The following is an 8,226-nucleotide window of genomic DNA, read 5'->3' as shown; positions in this document are numbered from 1 at the left end:
AAATAATTAATGAGTATTATAAATATGATAAAACTTAATAGGGTACTTTTGGCTATTGATGAATCACTATCACTAGTTAAAACATGGAGAGATTTGTTGAAAAATTCATGGGCAACATGTTTTAGACAAATGCATTTTTAAATAAGGCACAAGGTCTTTACTTTTATTATCTAATTGATATAGAACATAAATTACTCAGCATTTAACTTGAATTATGTTAATTAGTTGAATATTCAAGGTTTTTTTTTTTTGGTTTTTTTTTTTTAAAGGGGCATAGTTATTCTTTGGCTATGTTTGGGTAAATGAAAAGTTGAATGGAACAGCATATCAAAATAACTTTATTCTTAAAATTCATCACTATACCTTTTTTTCCCTCAGTACTCAGAATTCAAATAATTGAAAATGAAAATTAAGGAGAGAAAATTTAAAAGTGTTTCTATAATGCCTTCCTCAATTCCTATTAGAGACCTTAGCTCCCTATGAAACACTTCTGCCATTTGAACTATTTTTTATAATTTCACTTCTGATTATATTAATTTCTTTACACATAAGATAAAGGAGCGAATTCTAACTCTAAGAACATATTGAGTCTCAAACATGGAATTACAAGTAAGGCCCTGGAAATGGATTCAAATAGAGGCTTAAATCCTGCCGCATCCTTTCAGCTGTGTGAATGACCTTGCATAAGTCACATTTTTTTTTGTGCCTTGACTTCCTTACCTTGAATATAAGGGAATTGGAGTAGATAGTCTTAAAAGTCCCTTTAAGCTCTTAAGTCTACAATGCTCCTTTCCTTTTATATTTTAGCCTACTTTGGTGGTCTAAGAAGTTGATGAGTTCAGGTGAGATAAACTGGAAATAGGTATAAATTTCGATAATTCCTCAGTATTCTTTCTTATCTCCTAATACAAAGGAATTAAATCTCCCTTCATTTTCTTCTTTTCTCCTACCACAGGCCACATAAATGGAATATTGTATCACTATCTCAAACCCCTACCATTCTTCTTAGTTTTCTTCCCTGCTTTTATATCTGGGGAGTTGCCTTAATTCAATAATTCCATTCCTTCTTATATGGCACCATTATTTTTTATCTGCCAAGTTTTTTTTTCCCCCCTTTAAATCCCTGATGCTCTTCTTTCTCCCATCCTTGCTATCCAGACTCCAGATATTAACTTCGACCTCGCTTTAATTCTCTTACCCTCTGGACTAGATTTTTATATTTTATTTTCTGTCTGTCACCATTTTATTAACATGCCCATGTCATTGTAGCCCCTAGCACAGGAATGAAGTGCAGCCTGTTATTCTGGATGCAGAAGCATTTCACATAAGACACATTTCCAGAACTGTGCACTACTTTCCTGTCTCTGAGGAAAATCTGCTATTAGAAAAACTGCTTGCCTGGCATAATTTCCCATACAGCTCTACTACAGCTACCTTTGACTTTTTCTGTCTGGGGGAGTAGGAAAGAATCACTTCCTCCAACCCCCCTAAAGATGTAACACTATTTAGGGTACAGAGTTGTGGTCCGCATTAGCGTATGGGGCTCTAAAAGTTATATCCAATTCTCCTTTCCTTCAAGCTGGAGACAGTACACCCCAATGAAGAACCAAACTCGCAGCCTCCAACGTTCCTCTCAGAAAAGTGGCAGCTCATCCTTAAGTGCCTTCTTTCAAGCTTCAAGCTCCTCTCAGATGCTTAGGCTGTCTGAAACTTTAAGGCTGTTTTCTTGGAACCCAATTGCCCTTTGTCAGGAAATTCTCTACTAGCCTTTCCGTGATGACCCTAGATTTTGGAGCAGCAAATGAGCTAGGGAGGTCCTAAAATCCCATCTTAGAGACGGGGAACAGCATAGTCAGTATGATTTTCGGTTTCTTCCTACTACATCAGTGAATTCTAGTTTTGGAAGCGGGGAGGAGGGGAAGGCTTTCTAGTCCAATTCCACAGTTTTACTCCAAAACATGGCCAAGTGGTCTCCCAACGTAAACCTCCTCGGAAACAGGAATAGAAGCAGCGAAAGCATCCTACCAGCGGTGCTCTTTGTTTTAATTAATCCACGCCACAGCTATAAAAGTGTTCTGAAAATGCCAAAATGCTATAAAAATGTCAAACTCGACTTTGCCTCTCTTTCATTCATTGCTCCTTCTCCCCCCTTTCGCTTTTATTTCCTGCTTTGTGTGAGAGCCCGAGCGCTCCCTCTCATTTCTTCCTCCCTCTTGTGCCTCATTTCACTTTGGTGAAATGTACCATCTTTCCCTCGTCACATAAACTTTCCCTTCGGATTTCTCCCTTGCAGGCTTCTAAGGTATCTGTCCTATTTGCTAACTTCCGAGAGAGGAGCTCGCTGGCGGTCTGCAGGGTTTGCACACCAGGGTGCTCGGGCTTGGAGGGTTAGCTCACCTTGGTCAGGCTCAAAGTGGCCAAGCCGGGCTGGAACAATCAATGACTTATTCCTCTTTTCTCGGCCTCCCCCCCGCCCCCCTTCGCTTCCGCTCCTAGGGAGCCTCCTCTCCCGCCCCCGCCCAGCCCTGCTCCGATGACCCAGAGCCCCGGGAGAGTAGGAATATCTGCGGGGCCACGTTGGCTACAGTCTCCTTCCTCCCCCGCCCCAGATCCCGCGGACAAACTCCCAGGGGCGCAAGGGAGGGGGAGAAGGCGGGAGAAGGGGGCGGGGAGGGAGGGATTCTTCCAGGAGTCCGCTCCAGGTCCGGATCCCGGCTGCGCACTCCCGGGGAAGGGGGTGGGGCTGGGGGGGGTGTTAATCTCCTCCGACACCAGAGGCAATGGCACATCCTTGACGCCCTCTGACTCGGGCACAAACGGCATCCATACCTTAGGGTACCTTTCTCTAGGAAGTCTATTCCCTCTCGTTTTTTATTCCCTACTTCAAAGTGCTTTCCCCCCCCCCCCTAAATAACAGGGCTATAAGATAGTGCACCACCGGAATACCGGTCTCCTCCTCTCCCCCCACCTTCACCGTAACAAAGGTTAGGTGAGTTGATGGGGAGGACGGAGAGGCGGAAAATAGGTGGTCGGGCTCTACCACAGTCATCCCCAACATCAGTAACGGGGATCTCCTTCACAACTCCGACACCGATTTTCTTTTCCTTGCCCCGCTTATGGTTCTTCGGCTCGGCCCCTCCCCCATCTGCACAAATTCTCCAGCAGCTGCCGCTCGCGGCTCGGGACACCCTCAGCCCGGACCCCATTGTTGCGATCTGCAGGCGATGCCCACTGCCCAGCGGCCGAGTCGCGGAGCGAAGCCAGCATGTCAGCGGCCGGCGAGCCAAGCCACGCAGGCTCCGAGCAAATCCCGGGGCCGCTGGCTCCGCCCACACCTTTCCAAGTTAGCTCGCTCGCTCGCTCGCCAGCCAGCCCGAGGGAATAGAGCCAGCCCAACTCCCTCCCCCCGCCAGCTCCACCCCGCCCCGCCCAGCTCCGCTTCCCTCCCGAGCCCCCACCCTCAGGCGGAATGCTACAGCTCTCCGCTTTATTCGTCCCTTCCCAAATTCTTGTAATAATCGCGGTCTGGAGCCCTCTGACACAAAAGAGGAGAAAGTCTGCCTCAGCGAAAGTCTTCCTCCGGAGCGAGGAGCCCGTGGGGGTGGGATGGAGGGGCTGCTGGGGGGTTTTTTGGCCCCTTTTTTCCTCTCAGGAACACCTCGGGTCCTCTTCGCGACTGTTTAGAACTGACACCCGTTTAAAAATACATGCGTATACATTTGGTTTCCCCGCGGCTGGAGGAGCTGCAGGTGAAAAAGGGACAGATGCTTCTGCGAGACCGGGGCGCGAGGAGGAGGCGGGGTGCAGAGGGCTGGAAGCAGCCGCCTCCCCCCCCCCTGTCTCGCCCTGCCTGGCTCTGCCTTGCCTAGCCCAGCCCTGCCCTGCCCAGCCCTGCCCAGCCCAGCCCCAGCACCTCGCCCGCAGAAGGCAGCAAGACGTAGCGCGGAGCTGTGGGTGTTTCCTTCTACCTCTAAGGATGGGGAGGGGTTCATTTCCCACAGGGGATTTTAACCATCACATACAGATCCCTCCTCCTCCTCCTCCTCCTCCGGTGGAACGGTTTGGGGGACACATTTTATGGCAATAAAGCGACTTAGCGCCTGCTGATTGAACCCCTCCCATTCTACCTCCCCCGCCCCCAAACCCCACCCCGGGACTCGCCTGCATTGGCTTTGCTTTGTTTCTGGGTTGGAGGAACGGGAGCTCTTTTGTTTGGGGGTTTGGTTCTCTCAGCCCCCTCCACCCCTCCTCCTTTGGCCTCTCCGGTTTCCTGAGCTCAGTGCAGCAAGGGTAGGAGAAGCGCCGTCTTGCAAACCCCCCTCAGCTGGGCCCCAATGTAATTTGATGCGGGCCTGGTAAGACTCCCCACGCTATATTGTGTCCGCTCTTGTTTCGGAAGCCTCCACCCACCGGCCCACCCTACATTTAGCACATCATGTGATCCGGGTAAGTCATTTGCAAGTACAACAGTTCTCTGTGTTGCCCCCCATTCATTTCCTGAGAACTGCATAGAGCAGCTGAGAGAGACTCTGTATGTGTGTGTGTGTGTGTGCGTGTGTGTATGTATGTGTGTGCGTGTGTGAGTGTGTATGTGTGACACTGTGTGTATGTGTGTGTGAGAAAGGGAGCGAAAGAGGGAGAGAGGTAGAAAGAGAGAGAGAGAGAGAGGGGGACTGTATAAGGGAAAGAAAACAATTTCTCCTGCTCTGCAGCTTCTGTTCAGGTCTGTGCCTATTCCGTTTCTTATCAAAATAAACAAACCTTTTTTTTTTTCTTTTTTTCTTTTTTCTTTTCTTTTTTTTTTTTTTGCCATCCCAAATCAGACCGTATTCTCTTAACATGTTTTATTTTCCTTCTGTCATCTGCTCAAGTTAAATCATTTTGGTTGGTCTGCCTTCTTAAAAGGGGAAAGTGTTGTTGGGAAACGGGAGGGGGAGAGGGCGAGGGGGATGCTATTGCAAAGCAAGTAGCTTTGGTCAGATTCGCGGAGAAGAAAGAAGAACGTTTGGGTTTTCTCTCTTTTTTTTTCTTTTTCTTTTCTTTTTTTTTTTTTTTTTTTCCTTTTCACTCCCGCAAAACTTAACAAGTAACGTGTATTAAGCAAATGTTTTTCTACCCAGAATGAAATTGTTTGGTTACAACGTTTGTCTGACAGTTGCCACGGATTAAAATAAAACAACAGTTCTGAATTGGGGGGGGGGGGGGGGTCTGGTTGAGCAAGTTGCCTCGGAAACCTTTTTTTTTTTTTTTTTTTTTTAAATGTGTCTCTACCAAATGGGGTTTGTGTCTGTGTGCTTTTGAGAGGGTGTCGGAGGGTAAGGGGTTAAGGTGGAGATGACACCGCTGGCATTAATAGTGGTCCTAGTGCTACATTCATTATTGTCTCTGGTTGTAATGATGTGTAACTGTCACTTGCAACAGTGCCTAGTTCATGGAAGTGGCCGGGGGCTGGCCTATGGCTGTTATTTTCAATTAAGGTGGACCTCCGTAGAGTTGACAAGGGAGAACTTTGCATTTCGACCCAGTGGTGAAGCAGCCCCGAGAGCCAGTTGGAGAACCACTTCTTGCCTTCTCGGCTTGCTGTAAAGTGACGACTGAGTATTGACCTCGGTGACATTAGTTTGTGTGAATGTTAAACACTATTATTTGAGAAGAATCAATTCCGCCTTTGTTCGGTGCAGAACTATTAGAACTTCGCAAACTTTTATCTTTGGGGAGAAGGGTGGGGTACACTCTGCACAATATTTTAGGTTCTGTGCATTTAAAAGTACCAGTTTCTTTGTTATAAGCCCTGCAGCCTTCCCAAGCCCTCCCCCCCCCCCCGGGCTTTTGAGTTCTGCATACTTTAATAATAATAGCTTTATTTAATTCAGTTGATAAAAGCTGACTGGTGTTGAGTTGGAAGCATTAGTACACCGGAATGTGTAATCTGGATAAACAGTTTGTGTGGTTGGTATTGTCATTCTGCCTAATTTAACTGTGCAGACTGCTCGGGTCCCATTCTATAGAGGTGGCTTAAAACAATTCTACTAATAGAATTCTCTGCAAAGTGGTGAAACAGTTTCTTTTGCCTCAGCTTTAATATTCTATCAGTTTCACCCTCATACCACAGAGATGAACAGCTCTATTTACATCTATGTGCATGTGCATCTAGTTGCTTCAGGAGACATGTGCCAATCAAATGGACGTCATTCTGTAAATCCACCTAGACGGTTCCATCCCCTTTTCTTACTGGAGGACGGAGTTGTTTAGATAAGTCCGTGGTAAGATATGAATTCGGTGGTTTATGGCAGGCTGAGTGGTGCAGGAGCTTGTGATGTGAATAGGAGTGGTCACTTTTCAAGAGTGGGTGGAATCCATGGAGTGAGGAATGCTTCTTAGAATTGGCATTTAATAATAACAGGGAGTTAAAAAAAAATAACCCCCAAACAAAAAGCTGTGCTGAGTGGTATTTGCAAACCTCCTTCACAGGCTGCTTACATTTTTAAAACCCCATAGAAATTGGTGAAAGTAGAGTGAGATATTTTTAGGTTTTGAAATTAAGAAGCAGAGAGTTAGGAATAGGATGTTGAAGGACAAACACTTCATCCACCTAAGTTCTCTCTTTATTCCTGTACGCTGGTCACTCTTGACAACAGTCATGGCAGAGTGAGTATATTGAGCTTTATGTGAATTGGGGATGGATTGATTTGGGCACAAAAGTATTGGCATATATATGTAATAAATGAAGCGAATGATTTATTTTTTTGCAGCTTTCATTATGATAATGAACTTGCACATAGACAACTTGGTACTTTGAAATATAAAATGTAAAAATTGCAATAGTTATGATTGTTTGATATTCACTTGACAAGGCATTTAAAAAGCGAACAAGTCAGGTAAACTTTATTTAGGTAAGGTTTCCATTACTTTAAAAAATGAAAATGGCTTTGTTAGTGGTTCCTTGATGGTTCTTAAAAGATATCCTTTCTAAGAAATTAAATATCATTTAGGAGAAAACTGGTTATTGGTACAGCATTTGAGACCTTGACCTTCTCAACTCTTGGCTAGTGGTTGTTTACTACAGCTGCAGTGTGTATGTGTACAGAAGGGGGGAAGGACTGCAAAACCAAGTACACACAGGCTAAGGGAAAAACAAATCAGTAGGCTTGACACTTTCTCCAAGCATCAGGGAAATAATATCAATAGTTATCTGGCAGATTTAAAAATATGTATTCCTGAGGGGTTTCTTTCAGTCTTATGGGAAAAGCATATATGCTCTTTAACAGTTTCAAAAATGAATTTCAGATGTTACTTCATAAAGCAGTCTGCCATCACAATAATATAAAAAAACTCCATTAAAAATAGAGGATTGTATTATCTTAGTCAAGACAACTTTCAGTACCCAGGCTTCTAGGCCTGTACTGAGGAAATTTTAACCCAGGCCAATGTTAGTCAGTGAGTCTGAAGTACTGTGTAATCTAACCCAGTGAGATGATACTGTTAAATAGTTGAACTTAGGAAGATCCTGTTTTTTTTTCTACTGGATAAAATAGAAAGCTTGTATTTTTAAAAATATATGTATTTATGTTGAGGAGAAAAAAGCAATAAGCAAAATTGAGATGTCTAAGCTATTTGTATTTCTTTTTTTTAAAAAGTCAACAGAGAAGTTGACTTTATACCTAGTTTAAAATGGTTTCTTGCCAGCATGGTTTGATAATTTAGAATTGGGGCAGCTCAATCTAGAAGAGGGGTTCTTAATCTTGGAATCTATGATTTTTTTTTAATTTAATAACTTTTATATAATAATCAGATTCCTTTGCAATTCTATTATATTTTATTTTGTGGGTTTTAAAACATTCTAAGAAGGAGTCCACAAGCTTCATTGTAAACCAACAGGGTCTATGATGTATAAAGAAGTTATGGTCCCCTTTTTTGGAGAGCTATATAGATAAGTTTTTTCAAAGTTATATTTTACTCATGGGGAAGAAAGATCACAGAAAAGTTTTATTATTTGCAACTTAAATCCTTTTTTTGTCTAAATATAGCATTTTTTGGTCTATATTTTTCAAAAACCAGGATGACAGTTTGAAACTGGTTTGAAGAAAGTTTTTGTCATTTAATTTTTTCAGGAAATTTTTGGATTCTAAATGGAAAACTTCTATATATCAGCTTATCTTAAACCTAATGTTTCTCTGGTTTTTTTTAAAGCTTATTCCTTTTTCCCACGTGAGAAGTATACAAAAC

The 8,226-nt window shown here is 43.6% G+C and overlaps 1 protein-coding gene across 11 annotated transcripts in view; it reads left to right on the top strand.

Annotated features, from left to right (window-relative positions):
* Window positions 1–4,181: 4,181 nt before the first annotated feature.
* The window catches only part of KLF12 (KLF transcription factor 12), a 536,656-nt gene continuing 532,611 nt past the window's right edge, over window positions 4,182–8,226 (top strand). For 3 of the 11 annotated variants that reach the window (XM_074299256.1, XM_074299260.1, XM_074299262.1), the window contains exon 1: window positions 4,458–4,723. The gene's annotated coding sequence lies outside the window, so the exon portion shown is untranslated. The other 8 variants (XM_074299252.1, XM_074299261.1, XM_074299254.1 and 5 more) reach the window with 5 other exon arrangements.

The sequence above is a fragment of the Sminthopsis crassicaudata genome, chromosome 3 (genome assembly GCF_048593235.1).
Source record: "Sminthopsis crassicaudata isolate SCR6 chromosome 3, ASM4859323v1, whole genome shotgun sequence".
Classification (NCBI taxonomy): domain Eukaryota; kingdom Metazoa; phylum Chordata; class Mammalia; order Dasyuromorphia; family Dasyuridae; genus Sminthopsis; species Sminthopsis crassicaudata.
The sequence above is the reverse complement of the archived record's forward strand: the minus strand, read 5'-3'. Positions and strand labels throughout refer to the sequence as shown.